General features: G+C 40.7%; 2 long non-coding RNA genes across 3 annotated transcripts; one reads left to right on the plus strand and one right to left on the minus strand.

Annotated features, from left to right (window-relative positions):
- Positions 1 to 12,198: 12,198 nt before the first annotated feature.
- On the plus strand, positions 12,199 to 13,301 carry LOC133393443 (uncharacterized). 2 transcript variants are annotated; one of them, XR_009766167.1, is made up of 3 exons: positions 12,199 to 12,884; positions 12,992 to 13,082; positions 13,148 to 13,301. It is a non-coding gene; the product is annotated as an uncharacterized LOC133393443 (long non-coding RNA). The 2 variants fall into 2 exon arrangements; XR_009766166.1 differs by having other exon boundaries at positions 12,199 to 13,082.
- A 1,779-nt stretch (positions 13,302 to 15,080) lies between these two features.
- LOC133393445 (uncharacterized) lies at positions 15,081 to 15,513 on the minus strand. The gene is made up of 2 exons (XR_009766170.1): positions 15,300 to 15,513; positions 15,081 to 15,234 (listed from the first exon to the last, which is right to left on the minus strand). It is a non-coding gene; the product is annotated as an uncharacterized LOC133393445 (long non-coding RNA).
- Positions 15,514 to 19,569: the final 4,056 nt, after the last annotated feature.

The following is a 19,569-nucleotide window of genomic DNA, read 5'->3' on the forward strand; positions in this document are numbered from 1 at the left end:
GTGAAAATATGGTCAAAAGGCAATGAATTTGAGTAAATCAATAAAATTTCATCAAGGCATTGTTAAAACGATAAAAATTGCGCTGTTATGTGGTCATATAAAGCGTTAACAAAAATATGAGTTTCGTTATGAAATCCTAAGGATTTAGGAAAACGTTAACAAACAAACAAATTTCACAAAATATGGGGTGTTTCGATCGCTGTAATGGAATGGCTCAATTTACACCTGTTTCCATCTACGTTCGAATCTCGTGCCATTTGCATCGAATCGCAAACCACCTGCTTTGAATCGCATGCCACTACGATCGAATGCGTGCAACCATGGTTGAATCGCGTGCCAGTACGGTTGAATCGCGTTTCACTATGGTCAAATCATATGCCACTTCGATCGAATCGTGTGCCGCTACCATTGGATTTCTAAAAGCAAGAGCATAGTAAACTGTTTGTTTACGTTTGAAAGCTGTTTTTTTCTTCGCCGACTGCATTTCGTTTTTAAAAAACTAATAAAAAGGAATTCTCTGATTATAGGAAAATCACGAATATTGGTTCAAACCATGGTCCCTTGTTGATGGTAAAATCCTTGTTTTCAACTAATATTCGGTGTTCGTTGTTGATGGTAAAATCCATGGTTTCAACCAATATTCATCGGGTTTACCTATAATCAGGGAAAAATTCCCTTTTATTAGTATTTTAAACCTGTTTCCATCTACGTTTGAATCTCGTGCCATTTCTATCGAATCGCAAACCGCCTGCTTTGAATTGCATGCCACTACGATTGAATGCGTGCAACCATGGTTGAGTCGCGTACCAGTACGGTTGAATCGCGTTCCACTATGGTCGAATCATATGCCACTACGATCGAATCGTGTGCCGCTACCATTGGATTTCTGAAAGCAAGAGCATAGTAAACTGTTTGTTTACGTTTGAAAGCTGTTTCTTTCTTCACCGACGACATTTCGTTTTTAAAATACTAATATAAGGGAATTATTCCCTGATTATAGGTAAACCCGACGAATATTGGTTGAAACTATTTTACCATCAACAACGAACACCGAATATTTGTTTGAAAACAAGGATTTTACCATCAACAAGGGACCATGGTTTACATAAATCAATGTTCGTGATTTACCTATACAGGGTTTTCAATGATATTATTGACATGTTCAGCGAGTTGTTGATTCGTTCGGGCATATAATTGACACTTTCAGCGAGATATTGAATTGTTCGTAAGCAGGCGTTGACAAGTTCAGCAATTCTGTAGTGTTGTCATTTGTTTTGTTTACACACTGTGCCGCAGGGTTCAATTTTTCATTCTGAAAAGTCCTAAAAGTAGCTAATAATCATTCCCCAAGCTGTTTAATTCATGAATTAGTTAAAACAATCATATTTTTACGAAAACCGTTTGTTTACCTTCTGATGAGAATGATCCAAGCTGCAGTCCAAGGGGTACGAAAGTGACAGCTCTATAGTATCGCCGAACTTGTCAACGCCTGCTTCCGAACAATTCAATATCTCGCTGAAAGTGTCAATTATATGCCCGAACGAATCTACAACTCGCTGAACATGTCTATATAATCCTCGAAAACCCTGTAATCAGAGAATTCCTTTTTATTAGTATTTTACTAGCTAAATGCCGTCGGTGAAGAAAGAAACAGTTTTAAAACGTAGACAAACAGTTTACTATGCTCTTGCTTTCAGAAATCCAATGGTAGCGGCACACGATTCGATCGTAGTGGCATATGATTTGTGGATAATTAGTGTCAGCGCAGAACATTTTCGAACGCGTGAGTGTCGTTCAACCGTAGTAGTGGAGTGGGTGTGCGTGAGTGACTATCCTAGCGCCATACTTGGTACCCAAAGCTGCGCGCGTATTAGTTCAGGTGTCGACAACTTCCAGGGGTACGGAACTCATTGCTGTGCGTTTTATTAAAAATTGTGTTAAGAAGTACCTAAAGAACAATTATTGGGAGCAAAATGCCAGCAGCAGATAAACGAGTGAAAATGTTTAATTTAAAGAGGGTAGAAATTATGAACACTTTGCAAGATTTCGAAGAGTTTACGAAATCCTTTGATGCAACCATCGATGCATATCAGATACCAAGTCGGTTGGAACAGTTAGAAGAGTTGGTTGGTGAGTTCACGGAATTACGTAAAGCATTCAACGAAACGGTAGATGATTCGGAAGCGTTCGATATCATGCAAAAAGATCGGCGTGAATTTAACAAACGGTCTCACGAAGTAAGGGCATTTTTATTAAAAAATAGTTCCCATTATGGGGCGTCGAGTGGGTTGAACACTACACAGGTTAACACAACTATTAGTGCAGGAACTCAAAATCATCTGCGCCTTCCTAAGGTTGACCTTCCAAGCTTTGATGGTGAAATAACAAAATGGCTTACGTTCAAAGACAGATTTTCATCTATGGTGCATGACTCGACAGAAATGCCTGAAGTGTTAAAAATGCAATATTTATTATCGGCGCTTAAGGGTGATGCTGCGCATCAATTTGAACACATGCAAATAACGGCCGATAACTATTACGTGACATGGGAAGCGTTGCTAAAACGTTATGATAATTCCAAGGTGTTAAAAAGGGAATATTTCAAGGCATTTTATTCTCTAGAAAAAATGAAAACCGACTCGACGGAAGAATTGGCACGTATCGTGAACGAAGCAAGTAGATTAGTCAGAGGGTTAGAACGTTTGAACGAGCCTGTCGACAAGTGGGACACTCCGTTAACAAGTTTATTGTTTTACAAATTGGACAGTAAAACTTTAGTGGCGTGGGAGCAGTACTCGGTGGATTTCAAAACAGATGAATACAAAAATCTAGTGGAATTTTTGGAACAGCGAGTGAATATTTTAAAGAACTCTGCGCAAAATATTTGCAATCAATATTCGGCTAATTCGATCATGGTGACCGGCAGGCAGGCGAGAAGAGATGGTAGGAATGTGGCATTACCAGTACAGCAAACGAACAATACATTTAAAGGGTATCTCAAGTGTCCATTGTGCAACGAACAGCATCCTTTGCATGTGTGTGAGAGATTCGAAAGAGCGTCATTGATAAATCGAGAGGAGATAGTCGGGGCGACTATGGGCTTCGAACGACGAGATCCGTTCGCCGCGGCTGTCAGAAGGCGCTCACTTGGCGCTCAATTTTAAAGTAACGTACCATTGAGAGACCGTAAGAAGCGCGCGAAAGAATGAGTTCTACCTGCCGGGGTCGAACGTTCCCGTTTGTATGGAGAGAAATCCGCGAGGTTTTGCGCTGCGGATTTGAAACGAATGTTGTTTTCAATGTAACGTTTTGCTTTAAATTTTGCTTTAAATGATTGAAGTGAACTGAACTAAGAGGTATGTAATATTTTGAAAATGTTTTGTTATCTATTCCCAATAAAAAAAGTTTTCATCAGTTTTTAAAATTTATATTAAAAACAAAATATATCGGAATATAAATATACATACAAATATCTATAATAATAAAGTTTTATAAATATATTTATATAAATATATCAATATATATATATATATATATATATATATATATATATATATATATATATATGTATATATATATATATATATATATATATATATATATATATATATATATATATATATATATATATATATATATATACATATATATATATATATATATATATATATATATATATATATATATATATATATATATATATATATACATATATATATATACACATATATACATATATATATATATACATATATATATATATATATATATATATATATATATATATATATATATATATATATATATATATATATATATATATATATATATACGAATGAAATCCAATACCAACGGCAAAAAAATCAAAATTCAAAACATGACCATCCTTGAATCGTAGATATAAACGTCTTTAAATGCTTGACAGTTGTATCTCATGATTCTCATTCTCTCATGAGCGTCGAACGGATTTCGTCGTTCGAAGCCGGTACTCGACCCGAGTAAGAAAACATGGCTTATGTTTTAATTGCTTGCGAAAGGGACACTCAGCACGTGAGTGTAGATCGACGTATGTGTGCCAGCAGTGTAAAAGAAAGCACCATTCGAAACTGTGTAAGATAGGAAGATTATCTGAAGTGGAAGTGGTTCCGTCAACGTCAAGATTAACAGCTACGGCTCAAGCAAATTGTTCGAAGAAAACAGTTATATTGTCTACCGCGCAAATTATAATTCTAGATGTTAACGATCAGCCATACAAGGTGAGAGCATTACTCGATAACGGTTCTCAATTAAATTTCATCACGGAGAGAGTGGCACAAGAACTCAGATTGAAGAGAGCCCGCGTGAGTGAACAGATAGCTGGTGTGGGTGGAGCTATTATGAGAGTTGCAGGATCAGTTGTGGGTATCATTCGATCACTCACCACTGAGTACACAACATGCTTAGAATTTTTAATTTTGCCAAAAATTGCTACCGATTTACCATCCGAGACAATGGACGTACGAGGTTGGAAGTTACCAAAAGATGTTCGATTAGCGGACCCTACATTCTATGAAAGGGGCTCAAAAGATATGTTGATCGGGGCAGACACCTTTGTTGAAATGATAAAGGCAAAAAAGATAAAGCTTGATCATGAGTTACCAACACTACTTGAAACAGAATTAGGTTGGATTGTGAGTGGTGCATATAAGCATAATAATTTAAATCAATCAATGGCTTGCACAATTGTTAGTCAAGGGGGAGAAAACCACATAGCTTCTTTGATGAACACATTTTTTAATATCGAAGAAGTTCAAGATCAGAATTTGTGGAACGTTGAGGAACGAGAATGCGAAGATCATTTTCTAGCAACAACAAGGCGTGATGAGAATGGAAGATACGTGATGCGATTACCACTCAAGGCGGAGAGGGAATTGGGAGAGTCCAAGGAAGTAGCCTTACGGCGGCTGATTGGACTTGAGAGAAGATTTGAGAGGGAACCGAAGGTGAAGGAAGCATATGAAGCATTTATGCAGGAATATATCACTTTGGGGCACATGAATGTCAGAGAAAATGAAAATAGTAGTGACGGTTACTATATGCCGCACCACGCTGTTTTCAAGCAAGATAGCACCACGACAAAGTGTCGTGTAGTTTTTGATGGATCGTGCAAAACGTCAAATGGTCGATCTCTCAATGATATATTAAAAGTAGGTCCAACAATACAGCAAGATACTACGGATATTTTATTAAGATGGCGACGTAGAGCCATAGCAGTGGTCGGTGATGTTGAAAAAATGTACCGACAAGTGTGGGTTCATGAGGAGGATCGAAAGTTCCAACGAATACTTTGGAGATCACATTCAAGCGAACAAATAAAAACATATGAGCTTAATACAATAACGTACGGAACGGCATCAGCGCCATTTCTTGCGATACGAACCCTAAATCAGGTGCTAGAAGACAATAAGAAAAAATACCCACTAGCAGCATCGCGTATAAATGACTTTTACGTGGATGATTTTATTTCTGGTGTGGATTCAGAGAATGAAGCAAAACAATTGTGCGAATAAACCAAGGCAGCGTTAGCAATGGGTGGGTTTCCTTTACGAAAATGGGCTTCTAATTGTCCCCATATATTACCATCTGAAACCGAAATTGATAATGTACAAAGGGTAATTGAATTGAAGTCAAGAGAGGGTGCAGTATCAACATTAGGACTTGTGTGGAATCCGATCTTAGACACTCTAGGTGTAAAAATTAGTAAACCAGAAACTTGTGAGATATATACAAAAAGATCGATTATAAGAACAATTGCAAAAATCTATGATCCATTGGGGATTGTGGATACAGTTAAAGCAAAAGCAAAACAATTCATGCAACGAGTTTGGTCATTAAAAAGAGAAAATGGTGACTCATACGGGTGGGATGAAGAAATTCCACAGCAAATGAGACAAGAGTGGGAATTGTTTGAGAGGCAGTTAACACATTTACAAGAAGTACAAGTACCGAGCTGCGTAACGATAGTAGGAGCACGTAATATTCAAATACACGGATTTTGTGATGCTTCTGAAGAGGGTTATGGAGCTTGCGTATATGTGAGAAGCACGAATGGAGAGGAAATAGTTTCGCGATTATTTGTATCGAAATCAAAGGTCACTCCATTAGCTACAAAACACACAATAGCTAGATTCGAACTATGCGCAGCTCATTTATTAGGAAAGCTATTGGTGAAACTCAAAAGGGCCACAGAAGATCAATACGAAACATTTTGTTGGACAGACTCTAGCACAGTAATTTATTGGTTGAAATCGTCTCCAAGTCGTTGGAAAACATTCGTGGCGAATAGAGTATCACAAATACAAAATGCAACAAAAGAATTTGAATGGAGGCATGTGCTATGCGATAGAGTAGGCTCATTCACAAAACTAAAAAGGATTGTCGCATATTGTCATCGTTTCTTCGATCGTAAGCGAATCAATCGCAAATCTTATTTTGAGTTGAGGGAACTAAAACGTGCTGAAAAGACAATCATTCGATTGGTTCAAATGAAGTCTATGCAACTGAATACGAGTGTATCAAACAAGGGCAACAAGTAGTGCGAAAATCACCATTGAGAGCAATTAGACCAATACTGGACAAAGATAATGTCATGAGAGTAGGAGGTCGGTTGTCAAACGCCGACATAAAAGACGAACAAAAACATCCTGTTATTATTCCAGGAAAGCACAGGATTGCAGAGTTGATTGCTGACAAGTACCATAAGATACTTCGTCATGCTGGGGCTCAACTGATGATAAACACTATGCAGTTAAGGTTTTGGATAGTGGGAGCGCGCAATGTAGCGAAACGTACAGTTTTCAACTGTGTGAAATGTACTCGTTGTAGACCAAAACTGATTCAGCAGCCAATGGCTGATCTTCCAGAGCAGAGGGTGAGACAAGCTAGACCGTTCTCAATTAGTGGTGTGGACTACGCATGACGGATAATGGTAAAGGGCACACACCGACGGGCGGTGCCCACAAAAGGCTATATTTCAATATTTGTTTGTTTCGTAACAAAAGCAGTTCATATCGAACTTGTATCAAATCTATCCTCTTCTGCATTTTTAGCTGCACTGCGTCGATTCGTTGCGAGGAGAGGGCATGTTACGGAATTGCATTCGGATAACGGCACAAACTTCCGAGGTGCGAACAATAAGTTGCGCGAACTGTATAAATTACTAAATTCTGATACACACCAAGACGAGGTTGTAGGATGGTGCGCCGAACGAGACATGAAGTGGAAGTTTACACCCCAGCTGCACCACATTTTGGAGGTCTGTGGGAGGCCGCGGTGAAATCTATGAAATTTCATTTAAAGCGCGTGTTAGGTACAGGGCATTTAACGTTTGAAGATTTATCAACCTTATTAGCCGAAATAGAAGCATGTCTAAATTCTCGACCAATTACGGCAATATCAGAAGATCCAAATGATATGGAAGCACTTACCCCAGGGCATTTTTTGGTAGGGAATCAATTACAAACGGTCGCGGAGGTAGATATCGCAGATGTATCAACAAACAGATTAAACCATTGGAGACTGATACAAAAACACATGCAACACATTTGGAATCGTTGGCATCGCGAATATTTAAGTACATTGCAGAAGCGAGCAAAGTGGAACAAAAATGCTATATCGATTGAGCCAGGAAGATTAGTAATCCTACAAGAAGACAATGTTGCAGTATGTAAATGGCCGATGGCAAGAGTAGTGGATTTACACCCAGGAAAGGATGATGTTACACGTAGTAACGTTGAAATGCGCAAATGGCAAGGAAATTCGTAGGCCAAATTGAAATCAATTATTGGAATTATGTGGAATTAAGATGAGGAATTTTAAGAAATCAAATAGGAATATGAAAATGAATTCAATCATTACTGAATATTAAAAAACATTCGTTTTTGGTGACCGGGAATGTTGGCGCCTAAATGGCTGCAAATTTATAGATTGTAAGATTATAGGAAAAAGGGTACATAGGATTATGTTAGTATTAGTGTTAGCAGGACTGTCAGGGTTATGACGATAATATAAAAGGATTAGTAGCAATCAGACAGTCGACTCGGCAACATGCTTTTGGAAACCACAAAAATATCACAGTAGTTTATGAGCTATCGTTCAGTTACTAAATTATCGTATGGAGCGCATTTTAGAGCCATACCACCACTGTTGGTACTACACCACTATAGATACGTTTACCCTATAGGGTCAATATATATATCAGATCTGGTATGGGATTTGGATCAAATTCACGATCGGTATGGATCAAGTTCAGTTAAAGGACCACTAAGGGGTTAGGATCAATTTCAGGATCAGGTTCTTGACTAATTATATCGCCTATACGGGAATGGAATCAGTTCCAGCACCAGAATAAGTTTAAAATTTCAGATTCAACATGGGTTCGGGATTAATGCATCGCTTCTTAATGCTGTCAATTCAAGTATCGAACTATCCATACGTAAACATAACAACTATGTGTAAACGCGGCCTCATGAACATTGTATATATACACTCTGATTTCAATAAAACTGTGCATGCTAGCTGTTCTCGGTGTCACTTCATTTGATCACATATCACAACAGGTTATGGGCTCAGTCACCATGGAAAAAGTTATTCTTGGAATTCCGTGGTATAGCGGTGAAGGAAACTTCGACAATTGGTGTTTCCGTGTAAAAATGGTGATGGATGCAGAAAGTGTGTTACATACACTGACTGATGATGTTCCTGCAGACGAAAAGAAAAAGGAATTATTCGATGTTGCGGATCGAAAAGCAAAATGCCTGTTAGTGGGGTTTCTAGCTGATCAATGCTTAGAAACAGTGCGTGATGCAAACACTGCGAAGCAAATGTGGACGTGTTTAAATGAAGTGTATGCAAAGAAATCTGTGGTTAATCAGACAATTTTGCGAAAACAGCTAGGGCGACTCAGGATGCATGAAGGAAACTCCATGCGCGCGCATCTTCATGAATTTGAAGATTTGGTACGGCAGCTCCGAACAGCAGGTGCGAATTTGATAGAAGCGGATATCGTTTCGCAGCTCTTTCTCAGCTTGCCGGACTCGTATGATCCATTGATCACAGCCTTGGAAAATCTTCCTGAAAAAGATTTAAGCGTTGTTTTTGTGAAGCAACGTTTGTTGGCCGAAGAATGTAAAAGAAGTGAACGTCTTGTGAATAGTGACAGTGGGCCTTCGGCGGCGTTCGTCGGACGAAAGGAACAAAAACTATTTTCTGAAAAGTTTCACAAGTGCGGTAAAATAGGCCATATGAAAAAGGACTGTAGGGTCTCGAATGCGCGAGGAAATGAACGAAAAAGTGACGTAAAAAATGATGCGTGTTTCATGATTGGGACAATCAGTGATAATGAGATAACCACATGGATTGTGGATTCGGGTGTTTCGGAGCACATTACGAACAATAAAGAAATTTTCACCGAGCTTAACAAAATGGAATTTCCCATGAATATTGCAGTGGCAAAAGAAGGTGCGTGTATTACAGCTACTCACCGGGGAAACATTTCGCGCTTGAAAAATGTGCACAGTAAAATTTCTGGTGCAATTAATTTAGAAAATGTATTATACATTCCGGAAGCAAGAGTAAACTTGTTATCGGTGCGAACAATGGAAAACGCAGGTTTTAAGGTCGTTTTTATGAAAGGGGAAATAAAAGTGTTCAGAAACTCCGAATTAGTTTTGGCCGGTGAAAATTGTGGAAATCTATATAAAGTAGAGCTATATCAAGAAAAATCGAATCGTGCTTTGTTCAGTGGTAAAATTCCGGAAGAATACGATTTGTGGCATCGTCGGTATGGACACCTCAATTCGAAAAATTTGCAAGTGCTCATGAAAAATAATATGGTGTTGGGGCTACCGATCAGTGCTGTTCCACGAAAAGAAGACAAAGTGTGTGAAGCGTGTATCACAGCAAAACAAACAAGAGAATCTTTTTCTATGCGGAGTGGACAACAATCGTCAAGAATCCTGGAACTCGTGCACTCGGACGTGTGTGGTCCGATGCAGAACAATGAGGTTAACGGTGAACGATATTTTGTTTCGTTCAACGACGATTGCAGCAAATTCACTGTGGTGTACCTGATGAGAACAAAGGCGGAGGTTTACCAGAAATTCCGTGAGTATGAGGCCATGGTGTGTGCAAAGTTTGGTGTGCGCGTTTCCAAACTTCGATGCGACAACGGTGGCGAATACAAAAGTCGTGAATTTCAATTGTATTGCAAACAAAGAGGCATACAAATTGAATGGACAAACCCGTACACGCCTGAACAAAACGGTACAAGTGAGAGGATGAATAGGACTCTCACGGAAAAAGCGCGCTCTATGTTGGAAGACAAAAGCCTTGACAAAAAGTTGTGGGGTGTGGCAGTTCAAACTGCAGCTTATTTAGTAAATCGAAGCCCTGCTGCTGCTATTGGAAAAACTCCTTATGAGTTGTGGAATAAGCAGAAACCCAACGTTGCGAACCTATAGGTTTTTGGATCGGACGCTTTTGTGCATATACCGAAACAATTTCGTGGAAAGTTTGATGCAAAGTCATGGAAGGGAATATTTGTTGGATATTCCGCAAATGGTTATCGAATTTGGAATCCTCAGAAAAACTGTATTAGTTACTCGCGTGATGTGATCTTTGTGGAGAATTCTGGTGGGCGCTATCCTGACGAAAGTGAAGTGGTTATTCCAAAAGAAGTTGATCCCGTTGTTGTGTAAGATGATGAACAAGAAGAAGAGTTAGAAGCAGATTCTCTTGAAACTAGTTTCAACAGTGCTGATGAGACATTAGTGAACAACAATGAAGAATCTTTTGATGAAGAAGAGGTTTCTCGTCGTGAAATAAAACCTCCCAAGTGGCATGCAGATTTCGATATGAGTTATGTTGGTTATGCTTTCAATGCGCTGAGCTTCGTCAACGACATCCCAAGCTCAATTTCCGAGCTGAAGAAAAGAGATGACTGGGGACAATGGCAATCCGCCATGGACAGCAAGATGCAAGCGATGCAGAAAAACGACAGCTGGACACTGGTAAAGCCACCTAAAGGTAAGAAAATTATACCCGCTTGGCGAAGAGTAACTCATTTTGATGCCTCTCGCTACCCCTGGCCTTAGTTTTAAAGGAATCACCCCCTTCCCGCTTGGCAAAGAGTAACTCATTTTGATGCCTCACGCTACCCCTGGCCTTAGTTTTAAAGGAATCATGCGACACACTCGTACTCCACTACCCCATCCCATGGAAAAACGCTCCCACCATCGAGGTGTTGACCAAAATTTCGCTGTGTGCATGAGACACACACTCGCAATCCTCCAGCCCTCCACAGCTGAACGCTCCCACCGTTGCGAAGATAGAATTTTTGCTCTGAGCGTGAGACCCTGAAGCGCAAGAGATGACACTATGTGTAAAGACGATCATAATTCGATATGGTCAAAATGCGTCGATTGTCGTTTCATTTATCTGGTAATGATGTTTTCACTTCATCAAAATTTTTAACGTTAACAACATGGCTGATAACAATAGTTGAAATGTAAATCAGAATAAAATCAATTCATGTAAAGTAAAATAAATTCCATTATACTCTATTTTGACCAAATGATCAACACTTGTACATAGTGCCATTTACTTTGTGTTCTTCACTCTCGCGCTGTGTTGTGATCGTTCGAAACTCATTGCCAGAACGAATGCAAATTTCATTTGGGAAGGATCGGTGCCGGAAGATGCAGTGAAAATTATAAAATGTTTATAGAAAAGTGGTTAAGTAAATCGTGAAAGATGTCAACGCACGCGTAAATGCAGTATGTTTTGTTACATGATCTACGGGTAAGTGCATGCATAAGAAGAAGAATCTTCCAAATGATGTTTGTGTTCTAACAATCGTACTGCTTTTAATGTTTGTTTATTCTTCTATTATTTTCCATCACACGCAGCTATTTCATCACTAAAGCTTCTGATAACAGATCAAAGCAGATGGATAGGGCATACCGAGTCTCCGTTTAACTTCAAATATCTTCGTGATCGGTAAGTTTTAAATAGTACTAGTTTTGTTCACCATTCTAATGCTCGATTAATCTTTCATTCCTCAGGCAAACTCATCAAACACCAAGTGTTTCTCTTCCAACAGCACGCGCTATCGGTGGAGAAAGCAGCCAACGTTTTGTTCGCGCAGCACGCACCATCACCCGCTTGGCAAAGAGTAACTCATTTTAATGCCTCTCGCTACCCCTGGCCCTAGCTTTGAAGGAATCATGCGACACACTCGCACTCCACTACCCCATCCCATGGAAAAACGCTCACACCATCGAGGTGTTGACCAAAATTTCGCTGTGTGCATGAGACACACACTCGCACTCCTCCAGCCCTCCACTGCTGAACGCTCCCACCGTTGCGAATTTGCGAGGATTTTTGCTCTGAGCGTGAGACCCTGAAGCGCCAGAGATGACACTATGTGTAAAGACGATCATAATTCGATATGGTCAAAATGCGTCGATTATTGTTTCATATATCTGGTAATGATGTTTTCACTTCATCAAAATTTTAAACATTAACAACTAGGCTGATAACAATAGTTGAAATGTAAATCAGAATAAAATCAATTCATTTGAAGTAAAATAAATTCCATTATACTTTATTTTGACCATATGATCAACACTTGTACATAGTGCCATTTACTTTGTGTTCTTCACTCTTGCGTTGTGTTTTGATCGTTCGAAACTCATTGCCAGAACGAATGCAAATTTCATTTGGGAAGGATCGGTGCCGGAAGATGCAGTGAAAATTATAAAATGTTTATAGAAAAGTGGTTAAGTAAATCGTGAAAGATGTCAACGCAGGCGTAAATGCAGTTTGTTTTGTTACTTGATCTACGGGTAAGTGTATGCATAAGAAGAAGAATCTTGCAAATGATGTTTATGTTCTAACAATCGTATTGCTTTTAATGTTTGTTTATTCTTCTATTATTTTCTATCACACCTAGCTATTTCATTACCAAAGCACCTGATAACCGATCAAAGAAGGTGAATCGGGCTTATAGAGTCGCCGTTTAACTTCAAATATCTTCGTGATCGGTGAGTTTTAAATAGTCCTAGTTATGTTCACCATTCTAATGCTAGATATATCTTTCATTCCTCAGGAAAACGCATCAAACACCAAGTGTTTTTCTTCCAACAGCACGCGCCATAGGTGGAGCAAGCAGCCAACGTTTCGTTCGTCTAGCACGCACCATCAAGAATTGAAATATTCCCGAATAGCTCTGTGAATAAAAAACTGCACACTTACTGTCGGAATTTCCTGGAATTTTTTGATCGGTCTACGCTCGCGGGAATGGTGTGTCCGTTGAGGAGAAGGAAAGAAAGGGTGGGAGCGAGGATTAACCAAAAACGCGGCATTGAGAATGAGGGGAGGTGCGCTCAGCGCTCACGCTGGGACACTCACGATGCTTGAAATAAAATGTTAACAAGCATCCCGCTTGGCAAAGAGTAACTCATTTTGATGCCTCTCGCTACCCCTGGCCATAGTTTTAAAGGAATCATGCGACACACTCGCACTCCACTACCCCATCCCATGGAAAAACGCTCCCACCATCGAGGTGTTGACCAAAATTTCGCTGTGTGCATGAGACACACACTCGCACTCCTCCAGCCCTCCACAGCTGAACGCTCCCACCGTTGCGAAGTTGCGAGAATTTTTGCTATGAGCGTGAGACCCTGAAGCGCCAGGGATGACACTATGTGTAAAGACGATCATAATTCGATATGGTCAAAATGCGTCGATTATCGTTTCATTTATCTGGTAATGATGTTTTCACTTCATCAAAATTTTAAACATTAACAACTAGGCTGATAACAATAGTTGAAATGTAAATCAGAATAAAATCAATTCATTTGAAGTAAAATGAATTCCATTATACTCTATTTTGACCAAATGATCAACTCTTGTACATAGTGCCATTTACTTTGTGTTCTTCACTCTCGCGCTGTGTTGTGATCGTTCGAAACTCATTGCCAGAACGAATGCAAATTTCATTTGGGAAGGATCGGTGCCGGAAGATGCAGTGAAAATTATAAAATGTTTATAGAAAAGTGGTTAAGTAAATCGTGAAAGATGTCAACGCAGGCGTAAATGCAGTATGTTTTGTTACTTGATCTACGGGTAAGTGTATGCATAAAAGAAGAATCTTCCAAATGATGTTTGTGTTCTAATAAATAATCGTACTGCTTTTAATGTTTGTTTATTCTTCTATTATTTTCCATCACACCTAGCTATTTCATTGCCAAAGCACCTGATAACCGATCAAAGAAGGTGAATTGGGCTTACAGAGTCGCCATTTAACTTCAATATATTCGTGATCGGTAAGTTTTAAATAGTCCTAGTTTTGTTCACTATTCTAATGCTAGATATGTCTTTCATTCCTCAGGAAAACGCATCAAACAGCAAGTGTTTTTCTTTTAATAGCACGCGCCATCGGTGGAGCAAGCTGCAAACGTTTCGTTCGCCCAACACGCACCATCAAGTAATATAATATTCCCGAATAGCTCTGTGAATAAAAAACTGCACACTTACTGTCCGAATTTCCTGGAATTTTTTGATCGGTCTACGCTCGCGGGAATGGTGGGTCCGTTGAGGAGAAGGAAAGAAAAGGTGGGAGCGAGGATTAACCAAAAACGCGGCATTGAGAATGAGGGGAGGTGCGCTCAGCGCTCACGCTGGGACACTCACGATGCTTGAAATAAAATGTTAACAAGCATCGATTTCAAGCATGCATGTCGCGCGACATTTTGCCAAGCGGGATCGATTTCAAGCATGCATGTCGCGCGACATTTTGCCAAGCGGGCATGAATTGAAATCCCGCTTGGCAAAATGTCGCGCGACATGCATGCTTGAAATCGATGCTTGTTAACATTTTATTTCAAGCATCGTGAGTGTCCCAGCGTGAGCGCTGAGCGCACCTCCCCTCATTCTCAATGCCGCGTTTTTGGTTAATCCTCGCTCCCACCCTTTCTTTCCTTCTCCTCAACGGACACACCATTCCCGCGAGCGTAGACCGATCAAAAAATTCCAGGAAATTCCGACAGTAAGTGTGCAGTTTTTTATTCACAGAGCTATTCGGGAATATTTCAATTCTTGATGGTGCGTGCTAGACGAACGAAACGTTGGCTGCTTGCTCCACCTATGGCGCGTGCTGTTGGAAGAAAAACACTTGGTGTTTGATGCGTTTTCCTGAGGAATGAAAGATATATCTAGCATTAGAATGGTGAACATAACTAGGACTATTTAAAACTCACCGATCACGAAGATATTTGAAGTTAAACGGCGACTCTATAAGCCCGATTCACCTTCTTTGATCGGTTATCAGGTGCTTTGGTAATGAAATAGCTAGGTGTGATAGAAAATAATAGAAGAATAAACAAACATTAAAAGCAATACGATTGTTAGAACATAAACATCATTTGCAAGATTCTTCTTCTTATGCATACACTTACCCGTAGATCAAGTAACAAAACATACTGCATTTACGCCTGCGTTGACATCTTTCACGATTTACTTAACCACTTTTCTATAAACATTTTATAATTTTCACTGCATCTTCCGGCACCGATCCTTCCCAAATGAAATTTGCATTCGTTCTGGCAATGAGTTTCGAACGATCAAAACACAACGCAAGAGTGAAGAACACAAAGTAAATGGCACTATGTACAAGTGTTGATCATATGGTCAAAATAAAGTATAATGGAATTTATTTTACTTCAAATGAATTGATTTTATTCTGATTTACATTTCAACTATTGTTATCAGCCTAGTTGTTAATGTTTAAAATTTTGATGAAGTGAAAACATCATTACCAGATATATGAAACAATAATCGACGCATTTTGACCATATCGAATTATGATCGTCTTTACACATAGTGTCATCTCTGGCGCTTCAGGGTCTCACGCTCAGAGCAAAAATCCTCGCAAATTCGCAACGGTGGGAGCGTTCAGCAGTGGAGGGCTGGAGGAGTGCGAGTGTGTGTCTCATGCACACAGCGAAATTTTGGTCAACACCTCGATGGTGTGAGCGTTTTTCCATGGGATGGGGTAGTGGAGTGCGAGTGTGTCGCATGATTCCTTCAAAGCTAGGGCCAGGGGTAGCGAGAGGCATTAAAATGAGTTACTCTTTGCCAAGCGGGATATTCCCGAATAGCTCTGTGAATAAAAAACTGCACACTTACTGTCCGAATTTCCTGGAATTTTTTGATCGGTCTACGCTCACGGGAATGGTGGGTTCGTTGAGGAGATGGAAAGAAAGGGTGGGAGCGAGGATTAACCAAAAACGCGGCATTGAGAATGAGGGGAGGTGCGCACAGCGCTCACGCTGGGACACTCACGATGCTTGAAATAAAATGTTAACAAGCATCGATTTAAAGCATGCACGTCGCGCGACATTTTGCCAAGCGGGAACGCCGCGGTGAATAACTGTAGCAACCATCTAGTACGTTAAGAAAATGAGTGTCGGGACGTACGCCGCCGCTACGAACGGATTCAATGGCTGGTATTATTGAATCCGTTCGTAGCGGGGACGTACGGCGCTCACATGAAATTCTAGGGATGGCAACACATTTCTTGAGCCCGGGCTTTTAACGCCGCGATGAATAACTGTAGCAACCATCTAGTACGTTAGGAAAATGAGTGTCAGGACGTACGCCGCCGCTACGAACGGATTCAATAATACCAATGGCTGGTATTATTGAATCCGTTCGTCGCGGGAACGTACGGCGCTCACATGAAATTCTAGAGATGGCAACACATTTCTTGAGCCCTGTCCTACAACGCCGCGGTGAATAACTGTAGCAACCATCTAGTACGTTAGGAAAATGAGTGTCGGGACGTACGCCGCCGCTACGAACGGATTCAAAAATACCAGCCAATATAAAAAGTAAAAAATTCAGATCAAAAACTTATTTTCTATTTAAAGCTCCTTGTTCCGTTGATAACGGAAGATGAAGAGGAGAGAGAGAGAGGGAAGGCATCGTGCCACACGGAACGACATTTGTAGTTGACGATAGGCACGTACGTATGTATCGATATAATAAGTCGAGCGAAACGCCATTCGGTGTATTGGTGTACGTGTAGTCTTTTTTGGCAAGCAAGCGTGGGAGCAAGAGCACGAGGCTAGAAACAGGCGAACAGGTAGAAACGCGTATGCGATGAATTTATACTGGTAGTGGTAAGAGCGAGTGGTGAATTTCGAATTGAAACGGCATTCTGTTTGTAGCAACCGGCTTAACCAGACTCAAGTAGCAAACTCAAGTAGCGGTGTACGTTAGTCAATAAAGCGACACAAAAAACCAAACTTTTCTTTCGTATCCACTGCTTCCCAGAGCAAATTATACACTCCTACTAAGGCTTGAGTGGTTATGTCATTTTCTCAGAGTGAGAAAAATTTATGACGGTCACGAGGTCACGTCTGAGAACAAGTTTTGAAAAAAGTTTTGAGAAAGTCCCGTGGCCCCGCGGCCTAACAGTCTTTAAAGTTGTTATACCTTTGAAACTTTTTGAAGACGCTTATAAGACTATCTGTTAAAACTAAAATTGGAGCCACATAGTTTTACCATGTCTTTTGAAGATGCTTCAAATTAACAGTATTTAAAGTTGTTAAAACCTTTCAAACGTTCACTAGACGCCCATAAGACTGTAAGCCTTAATTAACATGTAAACGTTTAAGGCAGCACGTTTTAACAATTTTTATTTAAGACTTGTTATTAAATGCATACTAAGTCTTGGATAAAGGGAACATGGAACATACTATACTATACAGAATGAACCTGAGAACGGAAAACGTGGAAAAGCGGAATTCAACCATTAATTTGTTTTCTTTCTTTCCTTTGTGCATCTTTTCCATTCCTTTAGCCTGCAGTGATATTGAACCTAATCAGCAAAACCGTGATTGTGTAAAAAGGCGTATACCATGCTCTGCGTATACTTTACGTTACATAGTTAAACATTATATGTATGCGGATAGTCTTAACTCGTAGTATTACTGTGTGTCCTAGTGAGTGTTATGTCCTACTTGTATGTAACGCGTGTATTTCGTATAGTGCACCACATGTCTAGCGTAAGCAGTGCGTCAAGTGTGTATTGTGCGACCAACGTTATGAGAAATCACAGCGGGCCCCAAGTAGCCAAGCGGAGATTGCTCGCCGGGGTGTCGGAGTCAATCATCCGCTACTGTGCACCCATCTGGGCTGAGGCCATGGAACGCCAGTGGTGCCGGCGGATGTTAGCAAGTGCCCAACGACACCTGGCGCAGCGTGTGGTGAGCGGATTCCGCTCCATGAGCTACAGCGTAGCTGTACTCATGGCCGGGCTCATTCCACATCACCATTTGATAATGGAGGACGCGCGATGCCACAAGCGATACCTCGCCGACACAGAGGCGAGTCGAGCAGTCATCCGACGCGAGGAACGTGCTGTGACACTAGCGGCATGGCAACAGGAGTGGAACGCGAAATCTGCAAATCCAGGAGCCAGCCGCTATGCACGTTGTCTGCGCCTACACGCGAGGTCCAAAACAGCCGAAGTCATACATAATCATGAAAAAGTCTGCGCCCTTTTGTTCCGGCGTCCTCGTGAAGTTTACCGAGCCGAACCGAATAGTTGTGTTCGAGAAACATGTGTGCGTATCAGGTAGCAGCATTTGTACTGCTTACCTGCCGTATGCCGCTATGATACCGAGCGAGACGTATAGACAACGCATCAAAAGGAAATGTGTAGCCGTGAGGAAATTTTTCTTTGTCTCTTTTGCCTTGTCCTTGCCTTTAGATCCTGATGAGTGAAGCATGCATACCTTTCGGGTACGTTCGGGGTATAAGCTCTGTCCCTCTCATGTTAATGGTGAAGATAGAATCGTATGCCATCGGCTCTGCATTCGGGCGTGGGCAGGCCCGTGGACGCTGTCTGTTCGCACGCGTTGGGCACACCGCCTGATTTCCGATGTGCATTCATGGATGGTACAGAAGCGGGGTGAGGTGGATTTTCATCTTGCCCAGATACTCTCGGGACATGGATTTTTCCGAGAGTTTCTGCACGTCTGCGGCTTCGCTCCATCTCCAGAATGCCCGGAATGCACAGGCTCGGTCGAGTCAGTGGCTCACGTGCTGTTCCACTGTCCGAGGTTTGTAGAAGTCCTTCGCGACCTACTGGAGCTGGGAACGGATGGTTCTATTAGCGAGGAGAACATCGGGCGGAGGTTGGGCTCTTGCAGCCCGAACAAGAGAGTCTCGCCAAATAAGGACACATAGCAAATTATCCACTCAGTGGTGGTACAGAGACTGCCAAACTCCATACGTAGCGAAGCGAGAGACATTTGGACAATATAAACTCCATGACTCCATTGGCATATACCAGGGGTATACCATACTTTTCAGTTCGCGTGCCGAATTACTTCACAATCAACCTTGTTGAGGGCCATTTTAACGCTACCTTTAGAATCAGTGGAAGTTCAAATCTCGTTTTAATAAGAAATACTATTGAAATATATCAAATTTCTGCAGCTTTCTTTTATTGAATCTTGA

This window comes from Anopheles gambiae, chromosome 3 (genome assembly GCF_943734735.2).
Source record: "Anopheles gambiae chromosome 3, idAnoGambNW_F1_1, whole genome shotgun sequence".
In the NCBI taxonomy this organism is placed as follows: domain Eukaryota; kingdom Metazoa; phylum Arthropoda; class Insecta; order Diptera; family Culicidae; genus Anopheles; species Anopheles gambiae.